Below are 25,626 nucleotides of genomic sequence, written 5' to 3'. Positions count from 1 at the left end.
TCTCCATTGTTAGAATAACCTGAAAAGAAACAGCCCAACTAACAGACTGGTTAAATTAAGTCTTGGTAACTACATCCTTAAGATGGACTTCTGGGGTCATGGAACAGCAAATAAACTGACAGTTGAGTTCGATTAGTATGATTTGGAGTTCAGCAAGTTCAATTTGTGGGTCTCTGGGAATCTGTCCAGAGGTGAGAGAGTCGCTGGCAGATATGAATATACCAACACAGTTGTCATTTGCCCTGACAGTGTGACAGGTACTAAGCCTAATTATGGAGGATGTGCTTCCTGGGCATTTGAACCAGGTTTCAGAGATTACACATATATGGATGTCTTCTAAATGCTTGCATGCCTCAAGGTTGGGCAGCTGGTTATTTAGCCTTCTGGCATCGAGCAAAGCCACCCTATCTTGATACTGTTTTACTACTGATTTTGTTACACTTGAGTATTCATTAACTGAATTTAGTCTAAAAGAAAGCACTACGGGGCAACAAAGGCTTTAGTCAATATGCAGAAGCCTCTGAACAAGTGGTACAGACCACACACTTCACTAAACAAGTAAGACTGTCAAACATCTTGTTCCATGCAGACATATACTAGACCCACTTAGAATAGGGTTCCTATTACATGAGCAAATGCTAGAAATAGTGAACACTCATTTGTTGAACTCAAATGCATGAAACCATAGGATATTTAAGGAACGGAACAGCAAATTCTTTCCCAGGGAAACAATCTGCTGCGCTGTTCTCCAGACTTTGCTGTTTTCTTCACTGTGGTGCGATCTCGGAGTTGCTACATTTAAGTTGGGAGTGTGTGGGGGGCACAGCCTCCCACATTGGGGGCATGTGTGGGGTGAAGCACACCACTTTATGTTGCCTGTACATTTTTTTTTTTTGGATCAGCAAATTTTTTTCATGGGAAAAAATTTGCTGATCCGTTCCTTCGAAACTTTGTGGTTTTGTGCATTTGGGTTCGATAACAGAACGTTCGCTATTTCTAGCGTTCGATCATATAATATGAACCCTTAAAATAACACCAATTATTTAGCCAATTGTTGAAGCCAAACATCTTTTCTTTGTACCACAGCACCATTCATGGAGTACAGAGGATTCCACTCAGTATCAGGGTCTTGCTTTCATTTGTGACATGTACAAGAAAGCTCAGACATGTCTCTCTGCTTCTCATCCAGGACTTCTGCCCAAAGTCATTTATCATCATGTCATTCAGTCATTTATCACCACATGCACAACTACCATGTTGTACTTGTATTTGTCTGGTGCTAGGGTTCTAAAGACCATTGGGTCACCTTTGATCCAGAATCTGTGCATTACACTACTGAGACAACAGTCTCTTAATTTTCTTGTTTATAGAGTGGTCTGGTGTACTGAACTTGAGACTCTGTCTCATGGTGACTTTCTTAAAGGTGAGATATTAAGTGCTGTGATGTTTGAATTTAATCTTTCCTGAGACTTACAAAACAAACTCGGTTAAAACAGTAAACTCAGAAAACAAATTGGATACACTCCAATACCCGCAGGTTATTCTGTAATGTAAAGCACACAGTCTGTGAATACAGAAAATAGCCAATTTTATTTTAAGCACTAATACTGGCTTTTCGTCGGACACACTCCAACTTCATCAGAAAAAACAGATAAACAGCATCTCCCTCAAACTGTTGCCTTAAATACAAGATTTAAAAATCACATGTTCATTTAATTAGTGACGGACTGGATACCGGCACACCCACGAATATTGAAACAAATAAATATTCATGGACTGACTTGACATTCTAAAAAATCAAACAATGAAATTGTTAGGGTATATCAAAAAATTATAATAAATCATGAACTCACAATTTATCAGTTTAAAATCCAAAAAAAAAAATATAATAAATAAATAGTGGTGATGCGCACCGCAACGTTCAACTCCTACTGTTTACGGTGCTATTACTAGAGATTATTTAATGAATCTAAAACTGACTATCAATGACAACTGATGTAACACTAGTTTAAAAGTATCAATCACAGCAGAAACACAGAAAGAAGCTCTGAGTAACATATTGATATACACCTTGGGTAAACAACAACAAAATGTGGCAATAAAAACTAAACATTCATGTTAGATATAGAATGAACACTTGCCACGAAAAAAAGAGGGCTCATCATGAATATAAAATACTCTGGTGTTCTACGCTGATGAAAACATAATGCGTACATTAAAAATCATGACAAATGTCTGTTCTAACCTCAGAAACAATAACAAAGGTACTAGCATATACACTGACCAACAACGTGACCAATAAAACCAATAATTAAATTGCAAAAGCATGTGCTAAACTGAACGAGGGTTAATACTAACCCTGAAGATTGATATGCCTAATAAAATAAAAAACATACCCTATAATAATACGACAAAGACAAACACAGATTCTACATGAAATGACTGACCGTAACGTAGGACCGTTAAAAATAGTGCCTAATAAAGTGTCATGGCAAACAATCTAACCTCTAGTTAAATTACTAGTGATGACATGTCCCTTCCATATATGTATCATGACAAAGGCAACTAATCGGACCTGGATGCAAATAACCAAAATAAATTGACCCTTCACCTACTAAGTAAATAAAAAGCACTAAATGTGTAAGCGGAAAAAGCCCAAGGGTTACAACTACCCCTACAAATTACTAGAACCAAAAGGAACTGCACTAGTTAGCACTGAAACAGGGCTTCTGAAAGAGTTTGAAGCCACTACTTGTAGCAAATAAAGAAAGGGGTCGTACATAGACATATTCCACAAGCTGATGGAAATATTTGCCTGGACCACTGTATTAGTCAGCAAAGAAAAGACACATAAAGGAACCAGCAATTGTTATCTGTTAAGCCTCTTAAGCTTTAATAGGCAAGTTATGGACAACAAGCCATTTATGCCAGGGGCATGACAGGCATCTAACCTGAGTTGCCAAGACAACTCTCTACTCTCCAAATGGAGAGGGGTAGGCCCCCCTGACATCAGACTTCACCTCATCAATGATACAAAACAAAAAGTTGTGGTTGGGGTTCTCTGCTATGTGTCTGGCTAAGGCATTATCCATCTTGGCCTTCCTGATGGCGTATAAATGTTCATATATTCGTTCTTGCAATTTTCTGTTGGTATACCCGACATAAAAAGCTGGACAGTTAGAACACTGGGCCAAATACACCACTTGTGTACTGGAGCAGCTGAATCTACCTGTTATCCAGTATACAGAGTCCCTAATTTCAAATCTAGACCCTGTCTTTATGTGACTACAATAGCGGCACATATTGCACTTGTACATTCCATTCCTGATGCTAAATGTCTTAGTTTTTTTCTCTAGGATACTTTTGAGGTTTAACCCTCTTTGAACACTATTCTTGGTGATTCAACCAACATTCTACAAACAGAATCATCCTGGGTTATCAAGATCCAGTTTTTCAATATAATAGAAAATATCTCTCTAGCATCCAAAGTATATGCTGAAATAAAACTTGTAGACATGGAGGAAACCACAGCCTTCTTCCCTTCAATATTGACTTGTTCAGTAATGTTTTGATTTAGGATGGGTACATATATCCCAGAGGTTCTCTTATTTTGGACTTCCCATAAAAGGTCATTTATAAGGTCTGCCGGGTAGCCCCTGTTAGAAAAGAGATCTGCCATAAAGGTACATTCTTCCTCAAAATCACAGTCCCTAGAAACCATTCGGGCTGCTCTAACTAGTTGGCCTTTGATGATTGATCTCTTTTGGAAGAATGGATGACAGCTGTCAAAGTGAACGTAGCTGTTAGAAAAGGATTCCTTCCTATAGATCTTGGCTACAAAACATCCTTTCTCCTTGTCCTTCATGGGGTCCACATCCAAATAAGCTACCCGGTCTAGAGCAAAATTATAAGTAAACTGAAGAAAATGTCCATGCAAACATATACTAGACCCCCTTAGAATAGGGTTCCTATTACATGAGCAAATGCTAGATATAGTGAACACTCATTTGTTGAACCCAAATGCATGAAACCACAGGATATCTAAGGAACGGATCAGCGAATTCTTTCCCAGGGAAACAACTTGCTGCGCTGTTCTCCAGACTTTGCTGTTTTTGGCACTGTGGTGCGATCTCGGAGTTGCTACATTTAAGGTGGGGGGCACAGCCTCCCATACTGGGTGTGTGTGTGGGGTGAAGTACCCCACTTTATGTTGCCTGTACATTTTTTTTTTGGATCAGCGAATTTTTTCCCTGGGAAAAAATTTGCTGATCCGTTTCTTCAAAACGTTGTGGTTTCGTGCGGTTGGGTTCGATAATAGATTATTCGCTATTTCTAGCGTTCAATCATATAATATGAACCCTTAGAATACCACCAATTATTTAGCCAATTGTTGAAGCCAATCATCTTTTCTTTGTACCTCAGCACCATTCATGGAGTACAGAGGATTCCACTCAGTATCAGGGTCTTGTTTTCATTTGTGACATGTACAAGAAAGCTCAGACATGTCTCTCTGCTTCTAATCCAGGACTTCTGCCCAAAGTCATTTATCACCACATGCACAACTACCATGTTGTTCTTGTATTTGTCTGGTGCTAGGGTTCTAAAGACCATTGGGTCACCTGTGATCCTGGCACCTGAAAGACAAATCACTGTCACCCTGTATTTGTCCACTCTAGTGAGTGAAGAATATGTGCATTTCACTACTGAGCCAACAGTCTCTTAATTTTTTTTTGTTTATAGAGTGGTCTGATGTACTGAACTTGATACCCTGTCTCATGGTGACTTTCTTAAAGGTGAGATATTAAGGGCTGTGATGTTTGAATTTAATCTTTCCTGAGACTTAATCGGACTACCAAATGGAAGTGTCCAGAATTGGTAGTGACACTCCTACCCAGAACTGTAAACATCTCATTGATTCCTGGGTTATCTTGATAGTAGATAGTCATCTTATAGGTTGGATGATCATACCCAATCTCCATCACACAAGAATGGAAGGATGGGATGCACTGTGACAATGCAAAAGGACTTTGAGATTAACTTATTTGGGCAACTCAGATCAGGTAAGGGCCTTATGTCCATGGTTTCCTTTGGAACTAAATGATTTTGAGCACTATTCAAGCCCTTTCTGGTTTGGTGGGATCTCCATGATGGCCTTTTTTTGAAGTAGGTGTAACACTTTTCCTGACACATTCTTTTAATAGAATAGGATACCTAGTAGGACTAGTGTGTGTCTGTCACTGGGGAGGGATGTAGATGGGACAATGTAGTCTCTGGAGATTATCTTACTTGCCCATGCAAACAAGTGGAGGAACAGATGACTATCCAACTGCCTCAGGAGTGAAACTGTTGGGTAAGGCCTTAAGTATTATTCTCCTGCCAAGCCCAAAGAGGGACTCTGTATCCCAGTTATTTTGATGTTTATCATCACCTTTGGACTGGTGGTCATTTGAGAAGTTGCTGTGGCCTCACTACCTGTCAGAACTGCTACAGTCTTGTTGTTGGCTCTAGTGAAACCAAAGTTTGCACAAACTCCACTGCATTATTGAAAATGAGTGCGGGAGACTTTAAAATTTCAGACAACAGCAGTAATTGTTTTACATTCTTACTTCTGTTTCATTAACCCAAGCTTAGCCGTAGCACTAAAAAGCAATGACTCAAAGGGATCACTGACAAAGCTCATCTTAGTACCACTGTCATAATCGGTCAGATGCAGCCATGTGTGCCAGAACACACAACTCTGTTTATCTGCCCAACGTGCTGTACCACTCCACAGTACTATCAGACAGACTTATGGTGAGGTTTGCTATCAAAGAGAAGGCTGACATTTGGGACTACAAGTGGAACTGCAGAGTCCCCTTATAGTAACCCTTCCAGAGAATGCATATCTTCACCAACTAGCTCTCTCTGAAAACAAAATATATGCCACAAGTAGTTTATGAACATTAGGAAAAAGTGAAGAACACCTCCCAAGTCTGTCCAATGCATGTGGATATTCATACAAGATCCTTGTTTGATGGAGAAACACTTTGTGGTGTTGAAGTCCTCTTAACAGCAGCTACTGCAACAAAAAAGTCAACTTGTGAAGTTTGTGACTAACATGCCCAGTCCTTAGGTGACAGAAGACCTTGTCAAGCTTCTTAAGAAGAGGTGTTACAATGTTCAGGTTTTCCGATACCATGTTGCCACTAGTTGCATCATTTTGTCAGCTTGGAGAACCACCCAGTAAGAAGGCTTAGAGGAATGGAAGGCCTTTTGCAGGCTAAGCACAAGAAAGAACTGAGGGTTCAGTAGGACATTCCACCTTCTGTTTATTTAAATACATTTATTTATTTTGAATTTATTAAAAGGGGGTAGAGCATTGATCGCATTGGACCTATTTCAGTCTCAGTCCAAGGTAAACACAATAGGTACATTCCATACGCAGACTTAATGAAACAATGCTATATATACAAAATGAATATGAATGTTGACTTGAAGGTATAAATTCAACAGATAAATAACATTATATACAGAATGACTGACAAAACACAATGTATATATGCATTATATACAGAGTGGAAATCAAAGTTGGCACTCTGAAAGACTCACAATGAAAAGACCAGTCAGTGCAAAGTATGTACTGGCAAGAAGGGTATGAAGATTTATGTTATGTGACCAGAGAGAGAAATTTTCTGTAGTCTTGAAATGCACTTTTATTTCTGATTGGAAAACATGATAAGAGGAATGATCTTTAAGGAAAGGAAGACACTGCCACAGTTTGCCACTAAGAAAGCATGGTCTGTGCAGTCAAGCCTAGTTTGGAGGGTTTGGAAAAGAGGACACAGGTGGTTAAGACTTCTAAGTTTGTATGTTGGTGCATCTCTGAATAGCCTGCAGGTTAGTGGGAAAACAATGGAAAACATTTTAAGGCTAGACATCCTGTGAGGGTCTTTCTGATTCCCTCCGCCCTTTGCCTTGTCACTTCCAATATTTTCCAAAACTTGATTGGGTGTCATCAAGGGCATGGAAATAAGCTCCTTTGTACTCACCCACACTCAAAGTGGAAATCTCTTGAAGGTATCCCACATTCTTCATCATGCACTTATCTTTCTGGGTCTTCCTTGGACGTAACAATTCCAAGGAGATGATGATGGATGATTTCTGAAAGCAAAAGGTACATCATGTAGTTATGTCCAATCTCTCTGTCCTTGCCAGAGATACGACACATGACTGAGGTAACAGTCACATGCAGGTCTCTAGATAAGGCCAAAGGGAGACCAAGAATCAGAGGAAATCAGCTCTTAGTGCTTAGATTAATAAGCACTAACCAGGCATATCTAAAGGTCAGCTCCCAGCGTTTTCTCCTGTCCACCTGATGAATCTGGGCATCTTGGGGCAATGTAGCAATTGCCTCATGTACACTGCCAACCCTCTCCTCCTACCACCCAACACTACAACCTGTGAGAGATGCACTTACATAGGCAAACTGGAAGCCAAGCTCTGTCCAGCCAAGACTGGACTACAGAGTCAAGAGGAGAAGGTAAACACCACATCGCATTCTGCACATAGTCCATCAAAACCTGCACCACCCAAACCCACACATAATAACACAACACACACCTACATTTGAAGAGGCTCTCAATAAAACTCTGCCCAAACAACAGAGACCTCCAAAGGTGAAACACAAGCAACACCCCCAACTCTACCCGAACGACACGTAGCCCACAAAATCAATGTGCCTCTCAACCTCAACCCATAAGGCAAAACAACGTAACCAACACACTAGTCATTGGCGACTCTACAGTCAGGCACACTGACGTCCCACTCGCCAGGCTAAACAAGGAGAAGGCTACTGTCAAGCTGCCTGTCGGGTGCTAGGATCCACCACATAATGCACGCACTCAGGTCACTTCACAACAAGTACAAATATGACTCTGTCATTGTCCATGATGGAGTGAATGACCTGAGATGTACCTCCCTGGACTACCAGAAAAGAGACATGGAAGATCTCTCTGACCATGTGGCCCTGGCAGGTATGACACTAGCCCTGAGTAGCATCCTGCCATCACCAAGAATGATACCACAGTACAAGGACAAAATGATTGACTTCAACAATTGGCTAAGCTTCTGGTGTCATTCCAAGGGGATCCAGTATCTGTCTGCCTGGGATGACATGATCAGCAGGCCATGATGCTTTGCTAGAGATGACCTGCACCTTTTGCCTCTGGGATACTGGCTAAGGCTCTTGCCACCCCTATAGTGCCTATTTTAGGCAAGGCTCAAACATCAAATGCACCACCATAGTAGATACAAACAAGCAAAATCTAAGGGTAATGCTACTCAATACTAGAAGTCTAAACCTCAAAATGCACTCACTCGAGTCACTCCTTAAGACACAGAACATCGACATCTGTGCAGTGACAGACCTGGTTTAAGGCTCCAGAGAGCACGCCTACATTACCAGGCTACAATTCTTACCACACCTTTCGGCCACCTAACCTGGACCGAAACACTAAAGGAGGAGGCATGTCCATATTCATAAAGGATATCCACACCTCCAGGCTAGTTGCTCAACATAATGCATCCAAAATTATCCAAGTACAATTAACACTGGGCAAGACTGCAATTCAGGTTGCAGCTTGTTACAGATCCCCCGTCATGCCCCATGTTTCTTGATATACTGGATAATATTAAGGCACAGCCCAATATCCTAATATTGGGAGATCTCAACTATCCCACCATCAACTGGGAAAACTACTCATGTACTAACTCATCTGCCCAACGTTGATCAATTCCAGCACTCTAGATCAGCTTGCTCCATGCCAGAGGTCAACTCCTTGCTGGTGAGGTCCAACCAGAACAGAAGCTAATCACCCTAGACATGCATATCTTGCCCCCCCCCCCATTAAAGAAACTACCATAAAAACTTCCTCCAAAGCCAACTTCATGCTTAAGTCAGAAGTGGCCAACTTCACGTCACCCACACAAATAAAAAATAGAGACACAACTGCTGCTGAATCATATAGAAAAGCACTGTATAAGCACACAGGAGTGCATGGACCGTGCCATCCCCAACAGAACCAAGATGCTATCCTCCAAAAAAAAGGAAACCAATCTGGTGGTCCTCTGCCATCAACAAACTCTACAACAGAAGGAAGGAACTGTTGCAAAAAAAAAAAAGAGTAAAATCCCATGATTGCAGGAACTCCCTGGTCAGCCTAAGCAAGACACGGAGATCACTCATAAAATCCTCCAAAGCTAGGTACGAAAATAAAATCGCCATGGATTCTAAAGACAACCACAAAGCTTTCTACAGCTATGTCAAGAATCTCAATGGCAACACTCAGATCTGCTAGTAACTACAGCACAATGGCACTACATTTACCTAACCAAATGATACTGCCACCATCCTGGCAGACAGGTTCAGTGCAAACTTTACTCTTCACCACCCCCAAAGGGCCTATATCTCCATATCAGAAGATTGCAAAGCCCCTGTAACCACGGATACACAAGTAAAGACCGCACTCTCCAAAGCCAAGAACACAGCATCCATGGGACAGGGCAACATCCCAGGCTGCGTTCTGCATGAACTACAGAATGAACTGGCACCCCACCTAAGTACCATGTTCAATCATAGCCTCACTTCAGGTTTTGTGCCTAAGGAATGGTGCACAGCGATGATTATCCCACTCCACAAAGGGAGTGCCATCACTGACCCCGGGAACTACCGTCCCATTAGCCTGACGAGACGGGTCTGCAAGGCTATGGAACACATCATCCTGGAGCTTATAATCAAAGACATAGGTACACCTCCCAACTTTGGACCCCACTCAGTTTGGGTTTGTAAAAGCTAGATCATGCCTCCTAAACCTGACCGACTTCTTCAAAGCAGTCACCAGAGCCGAAGACGACGGTAAGGTGGTGCACACAGCCTATCCTGACCTCTCCAAGGCTTTTGACACCATCCCCCAACTCTAGTATTATAGATAAACTCACTGGACTAGGCATAAATCCATATGTCACAAGATGGGTGGCCAACTGGCTCACTGACAGAACCTACACAGTGAAAGTAGCCGACTCCAAATCCAACTTCAGACCATTGACAAGCGGAGTACCATAGGGTTTGGTCCTGGGTCCTCTCCTGTTCGGTATCTACTTCTCTGAAGTCCAGGCTAATACAGCTTGTCTCTGGCTAATGAAATTCGCAGACGACTGCAAACTAGGAGTCATAAGAGATTCACCTAAGGATGTGGACATTCTACAAAGAGGCCTCACTGAAACTGATGCTTGGTGTCAAAGTCATGGCCTAAAGCTCAATGCCAAGAAGTGCACTGTCATCCCCTTTGGGAAAAACACCATACGCATGAACTACCACATAGGCGGTAGCCTACTAAACACCAAAAGTGTGATAAGAGACCTTGGAACACAGGTGGACAGTAGTCTCTCCTTTGATAATCATGTCACCACAGTAGTCAGGAAATCCTTCTATGTCATGGCACACCTCATCACAAAGAGGTTCTCCTCCAGAAAAAGAGAGATCATCCTTCCTCTCTACTCATCCCTCATCAGACCCATTATAGAGTACAACACCCAATTTGGCATGTACCTCGCAAGACATCTGCAACAACTACAAAGGCCACAGAAATACCTCACTAGGAGGATTACCGGCTTCAAACAGATGCCATACACAGACAGTCTCAAAAAACACCAGCTCAACTCAATCGCATATCACCTACTTAGAGGCAATCTCTGCCTAACATACAAAGCCATGTCTAACCCAGATCTGATGGACATGCTACACTTAAAGAAATCCCAATCTCTCCAAGCCACATGCTCCAGAGACATAAACCTTGCCACCACAATAAACAGAACATGCTGGAGGGATAGATTCCTGTCCAGAGACTTCCCATGCTCTGGAACAGGCTACCCATTCATGTCAAGCAGAGCTCCTTATTAGCCCTCTTTAAGAGAAACCTTGACAACTGGATGGGAAACAGGAAATTCACCCAGGAAAATCACTGCTGTGGCGCTGCTCTAAGGGGGCACAGGAAAATAATTTTCTTGGGTGGTGAAAGCCAGGGAACCTTGTTTGGCTAGGCTTATATAGGCCCTAGGGCCGATAGCCTAGTACATACCTATGAACCTATGACCCTATGAATCAAGTGTGACAAATGTAGAAGATCCAGCACTGACACTGTCCCCCCAAATGACAGAACTAACCCTTCATGATTGAGACCATAACCTATAGGAGCTGATGCTGAAACCAAGGAAATTAGTCACATAATCATCCCTGGGGATCCAGCTGATGATCCGGGCTAAGAAACTGGTCAGCTCTGAGGGCAATAGTGAAAGCCAACCTCAAAGATGGCAACGTCACAACCAAAAGGGTTAAGGCTGACACTAACACTGAAGGATCAACCAGGTCTATATTATGATATCACACACTCAGAAGAGCGAACAACATATAACAGACCCCATTTAAGCGAAAGCTTACAACGTTGAAACCTCAGAAAGTACAGTTGTGTACACTTACCATAAGTGTAGATGTTCAAGTGTATTCACTGTTGCAGTCATCACACTTGGGTTGATTTCCAAAGCTGAGGAAGGGTGGAGGCAGTCAAGAAGCATTAGGGCTGGCTAGCAGGCCTTGTAAGACGGCTGTGGCAAATCCAACTCTGGATTTAGAAAAGATAGGTAAGTGGCAATGCTTGGTGAAGGTGTGTAGAGAACTCCAGGTTGCAGCTTCCAGGATGTCCCTGGTAGGGAGTCCCCTGAGAAATGCTGTGAAGGTTGAGGTAGCCCTAGTGGAATGAGTTCTTATCCCGTGTGGGGTAAGTTTTCCATTGTGTTGTAGCAGAAATGGATGCAGTGTGCTATTCATTTAGAAATGGTTTGCTCTGAAATGGCCTTGCCCTCTGCCTCTGTAGCAAAGCTGACTAGCAGGGAAGGGGTCTGAGGCAGGTGCCATGGTGGCACTACTGTCAGACTGGGCAAAAGTGGGTACCAGTGCTGGCGTGGCCAGTCTGGTGCAATCAGAATTGTCCTTGGCTTGTCCTGTTTGATCTTTAGTAGAACCTTCGGGAGGAGGGGCAGAGGGGAAAGGCATAGATTGAGAGATTTTTCCCATGTAAAGGACAGGGCATCCCCTTTCCATGCTTGGCTGTGGGGAGTTCTGCTGCAATATTTGCTCAATTGATAGTTCTGCGGGGAAGCAAAGAGATCCACTTCTGGTGCCCCCCACCTGTGGATCAGAAGCTTCAATGATTTGGGTTCCAGTTTCAACTCGTGTGGGTCCATTAGATTTCTGCTCAAGTCGTCTGCCAGTGAATTTAGTTTGCCTGGCAGGAACTGAGCTTGCAGGTGCAATTGATTGCTCAAGGCTGTGTTCCACAGAGCCATGGCTAACCTGCAGAGTGGGTAGGAATGAGTTCCCCCCTGCTTGTTTTTGTCTGTCTTTATCAATAGTTGCCCTGGAAGAATAAGGTATTTGAAGGCTGTCAGAGCATTCTGTACAGCTGACATTTCTTTTTGACTGATATGCAGGTGCATTTGTTTTGGGCTCCATTTGCCTTGAATGCATTTTCCTGCCATGTGAGCCCCTCATACATAGACTAATGCGTCTGTTAGGGTTTGGGCGGCGAGGGGTTGAGTGAAAGGGAGTCCCTTGTTGTGGTAGCAGGCCTCTGCCCACCAAAGGAACGCTGTCCTTAGGCAAGGAATGATAGAAATCCTTGTTTCCAGGTCCTGAGAATGTTGACACCACAGACTTTTGAAGTCTCCTCACATGTAGTCTTGCATATGGCATTAGCAGAATGCAAGAGGCCATGAACCCTAGGGCTTGTAATATTTTTCTTGCACATAGCTGGGTTTAGGTGGCCAGCAGATTGAAATAGTTTGTCAAATAAATCTGTTTTTCTGGAGTGAGGAATGCCATCTGGGAAGTTGTGTTCAAGCTTGCTCCCAGGAATACAATCTTTTGGCTGGGTACCAGATGTAATTTCTTTTCGTTGATGGTATACCCCAGTGAAGTTAGAAGTCTCTTTACAAATGTCAGGTGCTGAAGTAGCAATTCCTGACTGTCTGCCTGAATCAGGCAATCGTCTAAGTATGGGAAAATTTGAAATTTTCTCTGCCTGCAATGGCTGGAGCTGGACATTTTGTGAATACTCTGGGTGCAGTAGATAAGCCAAATGGAAGTGCAGAGAACTGATAGTGCATACAGCCTGCTCTGAAACGTAGACATTTCCTGCAAGATTCTCTTATGGGGATGTGCAGATAAGCATCTTTTAAGTCTAGGGTGGCTAGCCTGGAGTCCTTGGCTAGCATAGGAAGCAGCTGTTAGAGAGTAAGCATTTTGAATCTTGGAACCACCAGGAAGGTGTTGAGAATAGACAGATCCAGGATAGGGTGACAAGAGTTTTCTTTTCTGAGTACCAGAAGCAGTCTGGAGTAAAAACCTTGTCCCCTTTGCTCTGCTGGGACAGGTTGAATAGCCTTGATACTGAGAAGAGAAAGTACTTACTTTTGGGCCTCTGCCCACTGGTTTGGGGGGAGGTCTGGCCATCCACTTGGGGTTGGCAGCGAGTGGAAGCAGAATCTGTATCCCTGGGATACAATGTTCAAGACCCATCTGCCCTGGGTAATGTACTCCCAGTTTTTTGCATGCAGGGCTAGTTTTCCTCTCAAGGGTGCAAGTATTTGGGCAAGGCTGGGAAGGATGAAGAACAAGTCATTGTGAACTTTTTCCATAGGATGGTGGCTTACTACTCCTTGTTTATGAGGTGGGAGCACTCCGTTGTTTAGATCTGTGCATACCCTGAGACTGTAGTCTTGGTGGTCTGCTGCCCCTGGGTTTGGACCGAGAAGGTCTGGGAGGGACTGGAAAAGACCAGTTTTTAGAAGGCCAATGCCTACTGAGAATCTAGGTGGCTGTACCTGTAGGAAATCTTTAACAGTTTACATAGATTTAGCTTTTTCCTCCATCTTTTTGAGGATGACTTCTGCTTTAGTGCCAAACAGAGGTTCATGGTTTAATGGAGCATCTAGTAGTTTTGCTTTGACATGGTCTGGCAAGATTTGTTCCTTAAGCCAAGCATGCCTTCTAAGAACAGACCCAGTGACAGCAGCCCTACAAGATGGTTCTAAGGCATGAAAACCACACTGCAAAGTATGTTTTCCAACTTGGTTAGCAGAATGCATTAACTCTTGTAAATCTTTATGTTCTGCACAATCAGGAATCAACATCATTTTCTGTTTAATTAGTTCCATAATATGTTCCTGATACTTTAACATGTGAAACTGGCAATTTAAAGCCCTGATGGCAAGAGTAGCAGAGGTGTATAGCTTCTTACCCCATCTGTTCAAAGCCTTAGAATCCCTGTCCAAAGGGGTAGGGTTTTTGGCTGTAGTAGCTTTAATGCCTTTAGGTCCCTGGGAAATGGTCTCTGGATCCGCAGTAGAATTCTTAAATAGGAATTTGTGAGAGTCAGGCACTCTGTAGTACCAGTCAGGTTTCCTGGGAGCTGGTGGCAAAGTACCTGGGGTAAGACTGGATTCCATGAAGACATCCTCTACAATTGTCAGAACAGGAGGGATAGCTACAGGCCTGTGGTGAGGCAATTTTAAAAATTCCCCCAAGTCTCTTTTTGGACTGTGGGTAGTCCTGGCACTTCGAGGAAATGCTCTCAGAGTATGCAGGGTTTCACCGAAGGAAAAAATCCTCTGGTGGGGAATGGAATTCTCTGCATCAGAATCCTCATAGGTAGATAAAGGTATGTCCTGGTAATCAGAAGGATCAGCGTCATCGGACTCATGATGTGAAGAATCAGAAGGAAAATCAGTTCTAGGTCTTTTAGAGGGGGAAGGCTGGCTTCCCCTAATTAAAGTAATAAGGTCTTCAGCCATTCTAAGCATTTGTTTCTGTGGCATGGGGGCCTGAGAATGCGCTTTGGTCATTGGTTTCCTAGGCGTAGTGCGAACTCTGGGCCTGAGAAATTCTGTATTTTTGGTTTGAAATGAAGTAGTCTGTTTAATATGAACATCGGAAGGCCTGAATACACCCTCAGAAGCTGGTGCCTGTACAGCAGCTCCTGACCCATCCAAGGTAGAGACATCTGCAGGTTCCATAGTCGAAGAACCATCTCTCAGCATACCGGACTCCGAATGGGTCTCAGTAGAGGCCTGCAAATCTGTAGAAGAGGGTATCAGGGGCTGCAAAAGTGCCTCACTGAGTACCGACAGACTGGTGACTAGCTTAAAGGAAGCATCATCGGCATTTTTGGACCTATGCGGTCTGTGTCTCTCTTTATCCTTATGTTTTTTCGGAAGATCGGTAGTCGGATGGCTTATCGAAGCCATTTCGGAATACGGAGAACTTGAGCGAAAGAATTTAGTGACAAAAATAGCCCGATGACGAATAGTGCAAGCGTTGAAAAGGGCATAGAACCGACAGCGAGAACCGTCATGGTCTGGGCATAAACAGGTGACGCAGTAAGAGTGAAAATCTCTGTGAGGTATTTGCTTTCCACAGGCAAGACAATTAATTTTTTATGACATCGATTAGAGCAAGAAAAAAGGATCCCCAACAGGGTACTTATCTTTTAGAAGACTTCAGGTCTGAAACTCGAAAAACAAAAATTTCAGGAGGCGGCCGACCGACACTTGCGAAATGATTCTGCTTCGGGTGCCACTCGGCAAGAAAAGCTGATGTAATGGCATCGGCTGCATGTTTTATACCCCTGACGACCTGATGTCATGGAAGAAGCAACAGCATCCAACGCAGAAATCCCAAGACTCTGGTATTCGGCTGACTGAGGGCTACCTGCAGGCAGATAACCCAAGTGTGATAACCGCAACAGTGAAACACGAAGAACATCAGTGATTTTTTTCCAAGGGAAAATAAAAATCGCTGTTCCGGAAAAACAAAACAAAAAAACTGTAAACATTACATAATGTGGGGGGCTGTGCCCACCCCCTTACTTAAAAATATACCCACTCGGAGATCGCACTACAGTGCCAAAATTGGCAAAATAGCGAAAGTGGCCAAGCAAATTCTTTCCCAAGGAAAGAATTTGCTGAAAAGCCGCTTCACTATTTTGCCTTTTCCCGCTTTTCAGTTTGATAAAGATGCATTCGACAACCTGCTTCTGTGACAGTGTAATAGGGAGGCAGATCAACCCAAAATCCCAGGGCTGTAGGATGCTAACAACACTGCTGCCAAGGACATCAACATTGATGGCAAAGTCTGTGTTACCACAGTTGGGGCCACACTCAATGCTGATGGCCCAATCAACATTGACAGTAATAGGTGAAGCTCTGGTCTCACAGGAACTTAAGACTGCAAGTGGTTCAGTGGTGCTGAAAAGATCTTGCAGGGATGAGGAACCTCTAGCTGGCTAAATGTTAATGGAGAACAACTGTGAAGCCATACACCGAAGCTCAGCAAATGCATGTATCATCTTCCTAAAGTTAATCTCCATGGAAACACTCTTATAGTGCCTGATTAACCTAAAAGACGGACATCTAGAAAACAAAATTATTTTCCTAACTTCTGCAGAAGAAACAGAGGAGACTAGACAGCTTTCAAGCACTACTATAACAGAAAGATTAAGAACTTCAGAGAGAAAAGAAGTTGAGGAAACATCCTCAGATCTGGACTTCTCTGCAGGTGGAAATGGAAAGGAATCCTTAACACAATCTGATACAGCCTGGTCAGACTTGTACTTCATTTTGTTCTTTTATGTTACAAAACTTAAAAGCAGCACAAATTTCGCTGCCTGTGTTCATTACTTAAACAAAAATAAAGTGCAAGCTTGTCCTAAGGTAGACTCATTCTCCTCCATCTAGACTTTTATAATTGTATTAATTTCCATGTTGTAAAGAAGGGACAACTCAAGAAAATCCAAAAGTACTCAAGTCTTTCCAGGATATAAAATAAATGAAGATCAAATAAATGCTATAGCAGTAAACTATATACCCACACATAAATTGGTTCAGCAATACCCTATTTAGACAGACATGACAAATGAACTATTTCGGTACATCAATTAAAAGGTATTCTATTATGGCAGTCAAGGATATGTAGGAAGAAACTAAACAAAATATAAAAAACTGAGAACTTGGAAGGTCTTGACTATGGATATGGACAGTTAAGATACAAGCAGTGAAAATGTTTCTTATTCCTTTAGTATTATACACAGATTAGGTGTATTTTTTTAGAAATCAGAGCAGAAGTTGTGGTTCACAATTAATAACTATCTGAAGGAATTCATTTGGAAAGGTAAGGCAAAAATTAAGTGGGATACAATGTTTCTCTCCAAAGAACAAGGTGGATTAAGATTACCTAATTTGAAGGGATACTTAGAGCTATGCAATTAAGGCTCCTATACATTAGACAAGCAGAAGGATGCAATTCAAAGTGAAAAGGAATGATGATGAAACAGGGCGTTCAGGAAATAAGGACAAAGTAAGATTACAGATGCAGATCTTTCAGAAGAATAATAACCACCATGCAGAATATTATATTCATAAAGCTGCAGAAAGTATTCCAAGAACCAAGACAACATATGAATGGAGAAAGGAGATTTTATCAATAGGGATAACTGAAAGTAGCATTACAGAAAAAAGGCAAAAGGGGGCTGGAATTTACTGGAGAAAACATCAAGGGACCAAGGTATTGGTAGCAGATAAATGGAAAGGAAAGGTAATAGAGTGGGACAAGGCCATGATGATTCTTGACATGCAGGTTAGACACTGCCTTCCCCATCAGGGACTGTTATCAGAGCACAGGCAGAGAGAAAGGGATAGGGGAGTCCTAAGTGAATCAACTGCTCTGGTAGAGTTTTTAGTCAAATCTACAGTAGAAACTGCTATTAAAAAGGGGATAATTAGTATGATGTATAAAATATTGCATGATAACTAAGAATCAACAGTGTTAGAAAAGATTGGAGAGAGACTGGAAAAGCAACTTACAAGGAGCACTGGGAGGGCATATGTACAGCTCATGAGTATGTAACAAATTCCAGGAGGCTTAGGATCTTTGCTTGGAAGTGTTCACATTTGTATTTAATACTCTAAGCAGACTTCAAATAATTTTCCCCATGTAGACAACAAATGTTGGAGATGTGATGGGGATGAAAGAGGTAATTTTGAAAATGTTTCTGGAAGTGTAACAAGTTGGCAGAATTAACAACTTCCTACAGAGTACTCTTGTCAGAAATACTGAGAGAGCAAATGGCTGTAAACTAAGGAAAAAATTTCTTTTGAGCGGTGACACAGAAACTGAATTGCCTAGACATAGTACAGCCTTAAGTTTAATTCTGTTGGCTGCCAAAAAAAAATTACTACTGAACAGAAATTAAAATCTAAACCAAATGTACTGATTGTAATGAATATTCTGAACAAGATAAAAGAACTACAAGAGGGATCTTTAGAAAGGGAAGGAGCAAATTACACAGAACTAAATGAAAATTGAGGGAACAACGTGTGCAGAATAATGTTCAGGGGGAGGAGTGATTTATGTAATTCTGGACTGGAAAACATTAGTTATAAGAAAGGAGAAATAATGCATAGTGCGTGTAAATGGAAGAAAATTAATATGTTTTTAATAAAGGTGTTTAAAAAGATGACATTTGGTATACATGAGACTGATGCATGGTGTCAAAGCCATGGTCTCAAGCTAAATGCAAAAAAATGCGTAGTAATCCCCTTTGGAAAAAACAGAGTACCCGCAAACTACAACATAGGAGGTAATCCCCTGAAATCTGAAGAAGAAATAAGGGATCTAGGGACCCAAGTAGATAGTCAGCTTTCCTTTGATAACCATGTTGCCAGTGTAGTTAGAAAATCCTTCTATGTGACCCATCTGATCACGAAAGTGTTCGCATCAAGATCTAAGGATGTAATGGTGCCCCTCTACTCTTCCCTCATCAGACCCATATTGAGTACAATGCACCAATTGGAATGTACCTGGCTAGACATCTCCAGCAGCTGAAGAGACCACAGAGGTACCTAACCAAGAGGATTACTGGCCTCAAACAGTTGCCCTATGCAGCACGATTGAAAAAGCGAAGTCTGTTCTCTGTTGCATACCGCTTTCTCAGAGGTGATCTCTGTCTAACATACAGAGCCATGTCCAACCCAGAATTGTTGAACATGCTCCATCTTAGCAAAACCAAATCTACTCGAGCTGCACGCTCTAGGGATATAAACCTCAACACAACAATGAATAGAACATGCTGGAGGGATAGATTCCCTTCGCAGAGACTTCCCTTACTATGGAACAGGGTCCCGATCTACATAAGACAGAGCCCCTCACTATCACTCTTCAAGAGGAACCTTGATGAGTGGATGGGTAACAGAAAGTTCACACCGAGGATCACACCAACAGCACTACTAGATAGGGGCCAAGGGTACCAGCTGCTAGAACAAGGGTCTAGGGAACTAATAAAGGGGCGGTGAATACCGCACAACGTGGCTGGGCTAATATATGCCTTCGGGCAGATAGCCCAGTACCAACCTATGAACCTATACAAGAAATCACAGATATCTGTATATTACAAACGCATCAAAGTTAAAGTTTGGTTTAATGACTATCTTAGAAAAAGGACCTTCACTACTGGTGCTAAATTTGTCAATCACAACCCAATGCCATGCAATATGGACATCACTCATGGTTCAATACTTAGCCTTCTGCTGTTTTCACTGTTTATTAATGATTTACCCTGGGAGATAATGACTTTAGATATTATCATAAATGCAGATGCACTTATCACTAGAACTTAATATCCAGTAAAGACTTTTCAGAATACCCTCAAGCAGGACTTTAATCTACTCTGGAAATAGATGACTCAACCAAGATACTCTTAATACAAAAATGTCCTCAACAATGTTATTTAGCATACAATACAGGCTGAACTCTGCCCAGCCACTTCAAATACTTGAACACTGCAAACAAAAACTGCCTCTTCTGACCCAACAAAGGTAACCAGGCATTAATCTTGATCCATCAGTCTTTTTTCTCCGCATGGTGAACTACAGATAGAAAACATTCTCTCACAGCTAAAGATAGCATACAGCATATACCTTTTTTTAACCAAAATAACTTGATAAGCCATAGCAACCAGAGGTCCTACTTATGGGTTAGAATTTGCTCTTCCAGAGACTTCCTTATGCTCCCCACAAAACACATGCATAGTACAAAAAGCTGAAAATAAAATACAAGGATTCATTCACTTTAGTTTAATGCAGGAACACCTTCTCTACACTATTGCAAATTGCATTCAGTTACCAATAAAAGATAAATCCTCTTTTCTGATTAGCAGTTTAAGTGAGGTTGTTAGACAGTTGCTACTGTCGACTGCACTATTTCCTACATTTTAGAAGCTCATCTTATTCCCTCAGGAGCACTGATGACAACCGCCTTGTTAGAACTCCCTTTAGTCTTACAACTACAGAGACATTATTTTATAAACTAGCACCTCTTTACTAAAACAAATTCCCCTAAAAGCAAATCAAAGAAACATAGCAATGATGCTGCAACAACCATGGTTAGCTCTCATGCATTAGCCCTGCACCTTTATTTTAGTTTTTTTTCCTTTGTTCTGCACTAGAAACTATTTCCATGGCTTACCTAGAAGGCTACTATCCCCTGTGCTGTAGACAAAGATGATTTAGATATTTTAGGCCAGCATTTTCTTCGTGAACACAGCCTCTGTTTGTACTATTTCATGCTGGCATTATAGCGGTTACCATGTGAAACATTTCTGAGTTATTACATACAATATGCTTTTTAATTTTGCTCTCTTATGCTGGCTTTACAATATATACGTACAGAGACACACACGTACATACACAGATAGATACACAAATATATATATATATATATATATACTTATTACTTCATGACTGCGTGTGCAATTTGCCTTAGAGCCCAGGTTGCATCTGAAAAGAGCCTTTGGACTAATGTACCTACCCACAACCCACTTAAATGTATAAAGTAATGAAAAAGAACTAAAAATGTCATAATTAGTCCTACTGCAAGACGACAGAGATGGTGAAAACTGATGGTTGAGAGGTGAAACAAGCTACTGCTGTACAGCAAAAACCGTCTTAAAAGCAATATCGGATGTCCACTGTCCACTGTAAATAACCCTGTTAAATTCTCCACATACAAAAGAACACTTTAGAAACCAGATATATGAACTCTTCCATATAAGAAAAGGATTTCAAGGACTGAAAAGCTTCAATACTAAAAATGTGTTCTGAATATGTAAAAAAAAAAAAAGAAGCCAATGCTGTGGAATAGATGGATAAAACCTTACAAGACAAGCAACCCAATTTTGATTAGTAGCTCAGGTTTCGGCTCTAATCAGGGCAGTTTTGCTTAATGAGAGATCTGCCCTAATCTGGGAATTTGGAGAACTATCATTCATATGTTGCCACTTAACTCAAGATGAGCCATCACAAAGCAGGGAGAAACCTTGTCTGAATGATAATTCACCTTCTGATGTGTCTGACAAATCCCAACACTGACACTACATCATAGCTAAGGGCAAAAACTGATCTCCTGCCCACTAATAGCGGCTAATCAGATGAAAGACTAGCTGGAGGATTCTGTCATACAGAAGCCCACTTTAATAGATACCAAAAGAACAAAACAAAGTGATATACATATTTGAACTGGGGTTGTCGAGACTGACCAGTGACAGAAACAAACTACTGTAGTTTCACAGATGGAGGTAGTAGTCATGAACGTAAGATGGATTATCAACATCCTCCGTTGAATGACCACCACTGCCTACTGGTTAAATTAAACAAATTATGTAATAACTTAAGTAAATCTGAAATCTAAAATAAACAATTTAAGAAGCACATGCATCAACTAAATGAATCAGAGCAAAAGTTGCTTGGATTAAATTTACAACAGCAGCAAAATATAAATTCTGCCATCTTGTATCTTACAATAGTGAAGAGGTCACTCAAATTACAGATCAAGTGGAACAATAAGAAAATACAAAACAATAATTCAAGGATTAAGATTACCATGGGCCAAAAGTTACACCACTAGTATGTTTTATTTAACAGTATATATAAGAATATTGTAAAGACTCCAGTGAAATTATAAATGTATTACAGGACCAATTACTATAAATAAAGCCAATACAAAATAGTAAAAACTAAACATAAAACAACCAGTTCATTTGGAGGTCCTACATCAGCATGGAAAGACAACCTAATCTCAATGATAAACAACCAGAATAATGATATCAAACACAGAATGCTAACAGCGAGTTCAAAGCCACTGAAACTTTCTCAACAAGCTAGATAGCAAAACAACTGAGTACTCGGCATAATCATAACTGCTTCCTAACAAAAGATTACTACAGAAAAATTAAAAAGACAAAACACAATAGTTTACTTAAACAGACAATCATTCAAACCTTTATAAAACAGTAATCTAGAGGTCCAAGTATTCAGATAGTTAACATCCCAGACTGAAGATGGACTACAAGTATAAGTAAAATGGTCATCACAGCACAAAAAAATTGTCACAGAATTGTCACAGTTCTAATCAGACAGTGAATGGGGAATCTTCTACCTTCTAAACAAAGGCCTTAAGCCACAAACGATAAAGGAAACTAAACTAAAATATTTTACGCACACAGATGGAAGCTCAAATCAGTTTAAGCAACTCGTTAAACAATTTAGCAGCAATAGCCTAATAATTTTAGTGAAGCCACTAAAATTAAACTATTCCTTTAACTTAATCATTTACGGAATTCAAACTTTTACCTTTCATAGATGAACATATTCATAAATCAAATACAACTGGCAATTAACCAGCAGCCCATACATTACAGAAGAGACAATCCAAGTCTGATTAGCAGAACAAGATGAAAAAGGAAAAGACTGCCACTGTGACTGTAGAGGATTTCCATGACTAAGGGGATTGATGTGCCACCAGATGACTGAGGACTGACTAACAGAGGAGCCAAGCAAGGAGGAGGAGTGAACAGGTGTGGCTCACTCACCTCTCCCAAAGAGGGGGAAGGAGATGTGTGGACATAGAGGTGCAGTAGGTGGGGCTAACTATAGTGGAAACCAATAAGATCACCTCTCATACTTTGGGGTGGTGAGGTAATGGGTGGGGCAGGGATGTCTGAAGGAAATACCTCTTGCAAACATAAGGGATGCCCTTTGCTGTCATCCTATTGCATTGCCCCTTCCCTTGCTGGGTGCATGTGATTGGAACCAGATAAATGAAAAGATGAAAACCACAAACCATCCCCATTGGCTGTCAGAATGATGGTGCCTCTTAGCCAACCTTCACCCCCAGTCATGGGGAATGAATGGTCCAGTCTAATTAACAGTGGAGGTGGCTGATGATAAACAGAAAGCAGGGACAGAGAGGGAAAACCATAAGATTCAGTTTCAAATTGGAAAGAACTTAATATGTTTTCAGTTACATAGGCTCAAATGGAGAGGACAAAAAACAACTGTATAAAGGATCAACCTGCTAATGTTAAAATATTAGTGGGTGCATAGGTTCATAGGTTCATACTAGGCTATCTGCCCTAGGGCATTTATAAGCCTAGCCAGAGTGTGTGTGGCTTTCACCACCCCTTAGGATGAGAATACTATACCCATTAGTTTGCTGTGCCTCTGTCCAGCAGTGACACAGAGATGATTCCCCGGGTAAACCTACGATCTCCCATCCACTCGTCAAGATTTCTCTTGAACAGAGTCAGTGAGGGGCTCTGCCTCACATGGACTGGGATTCTGTTCCATAGTGTAGGGAGTCTCTGGGTGATGAATCTGTCCCTCCAGCACGTCCTATTTATATCCGTGTTGAGGTTTAAGTCTCTTGCTCTCATGGCTCTGGTGGATTTGGATTTTTTGAGGTGGAGCATGTCCATTAATTCCGGGTTGGACATGGCCTTATATGTCAGGCACAGATCACCTCTGAGCAGGCGGTATGCGACTGAATAGAGCTGGAGTTTCTTCAGTCGGGCATTGTATGACATATGTTTGAGCCCCTTTATCCTTTTGGTGAGGAACTTTTGGGGTCTTTCCAACTGCTGCAGGTGTCGGGTAAGGTACATTCAATGGGGCGTTGTACTCAATCATTGGTCTGATAAGTGAAGAGTATAGGGTACAATGACCTCTCCTGATCTGGATGTGAATCCTTCATGATCAGGTGGGCAATGTAGAAGGTCTTCCTAACCACTTTGGCAATGTGAGTGTCAAAAGAGAGGTTACTGTCAACTTGGGTCCCCAGGTCCCTGATAACTTCTTCCGTGTTTAATGGATTACCACCTATGTGGTAATTAGGGGTTAACTTGTTTTTCCCAAAGGGTATGACTATACATTTTTTGGCATTTAGCTTAAGGCCATGGCTCTGGCACCAGTTATCCATTTCTATGAGACCTCTCTGGAGGATGTCTGTGTCTGATGGAGTGTTAATTATGGTGCCCAGTTTGCAGTCATCTGCAAATTTTGTCAGCCACAATCCCCCTATGTTTGCCTGCACTTCAGAAAAATAAATGCCAAACAAGAGGGGGCCCAGGACTGAGCCCTGTAGGACACTGCTCGTGACCGGCTTAGAGTCTGACATGGCACCAGCAACTCTAACCCTGTGTGTTCTGTCCTTGAGCCAGTTTGCAACCCATCTTGTGGCATATGGGTTTACATCTAAGCTGGTGAGCTTTTCTATGATGCCCGAGTGGGGTATTGTGTCGAACGCTTTTGCTAGGTCAAGGTAGGCTGTGTGAACTGCCTTACCCTCATCAATGGCCTTAGTGACTGTTTCGAAAAAGTCGACCAAGTTCAAGAGGCAGGATCTGCCCTTGACAAAGCCAAATTGGGTAGGATCCAGTGTCTGTAGGTCCCCAATGTCTTTATTTAGGAGTTCCATTATGATCCTCTCCATAGCTTTGCAGACAAGGCTCGTCAAGCTTATGGGGCGGTAATTTCCAGGGTCCGTAGAAGCACCGCCTTTGTGGAGTGGGACCACAGTTGCCGTACGCCATTCTTTGGGTACGTATCCTGTAGTAAGGCTAAGATTAAACAGCAGCCTTTCCTCATTGAGTTCGTGTAGCACACAGCCGGGGACACCGTCCGGTCCCATTGATGCTGTGTTTTTTGCTTTAGAGAGAGCAGCTCTCACCTGGGCATCTGAGATGTTTGGGAGGCTAGACTCTGGTGGGATAGATATTTCTCCTTTTGGGGGGGAGGGAGGGGAGAAATTTGCACTGAACCTGTCTGCCAGTATGTTGGCAATGTCTGTGGGTTCAGTGATTTTTTTTATCATTTTGGACTAATTCTGAGCATATCCGGGAGTTTCCACCCAGGTTTCTAACATAGCTAAAGTTGGCCTTGGATGATTTTATGAGTGATCGTAGTTTTTTGCTAGTATTGATCAGAGATGCCTTCCCTTTTAGGGATTTTGCTCTGTCATGTAGTAGCTTTCTCCTCTTGTTGTAGAGTTTGTTTATGGCTGGGGTCCACCAGACCGGGTGCCTGCCTTTGGTGGAAAGGGTCTTGATTTTATTAGGGATTGCTTGATCCATACATTCCTGGAGGTGCTCGTAGAAGGCATTTGTAAGGGTTTCAGCAGCGTGGGTTGTGGTTTCCACTGGCTCGGGGGCC

General features: G+C 41.9%; 1 protein-coding gene across 6 annotated transcripts in view; it reads right to left on the bottom strand.

Annotated features, from left to right (window-relative positions):
* Nucleotides 1–25,626, bottom strand: part of LOC122790739 (solute carrier family 22 member 17-like) — a 766,774-nt gene that overhangs the window by 371,544 nt on the left and 369,604 nt on the right. The gene's annotated exons all lie outside the window — the stretch shown is intronic.

The sequence above is a fragment of the Protopterus annectens genome, chromosome 16.part0, assembly GCF_019279795.1.
Source record: "Protopterus annectens isolate FY-2018-M chromosome 16.part0, PAN1.0, whole genome shotgun sequence".
In the NCBI taxonomy this organism is placed as follows: domain Eukaryota; kingdom Metazoa; phylum Chordata; order Ceratodontiformes; family Protopteridae; genus Protopterus; species Protopterus annectens.
The sequence above is the reverse complement of the archived record's forward strand: the minus strand, read 5'-3'. Positions and strand labels throughout refer to the sequence as shown.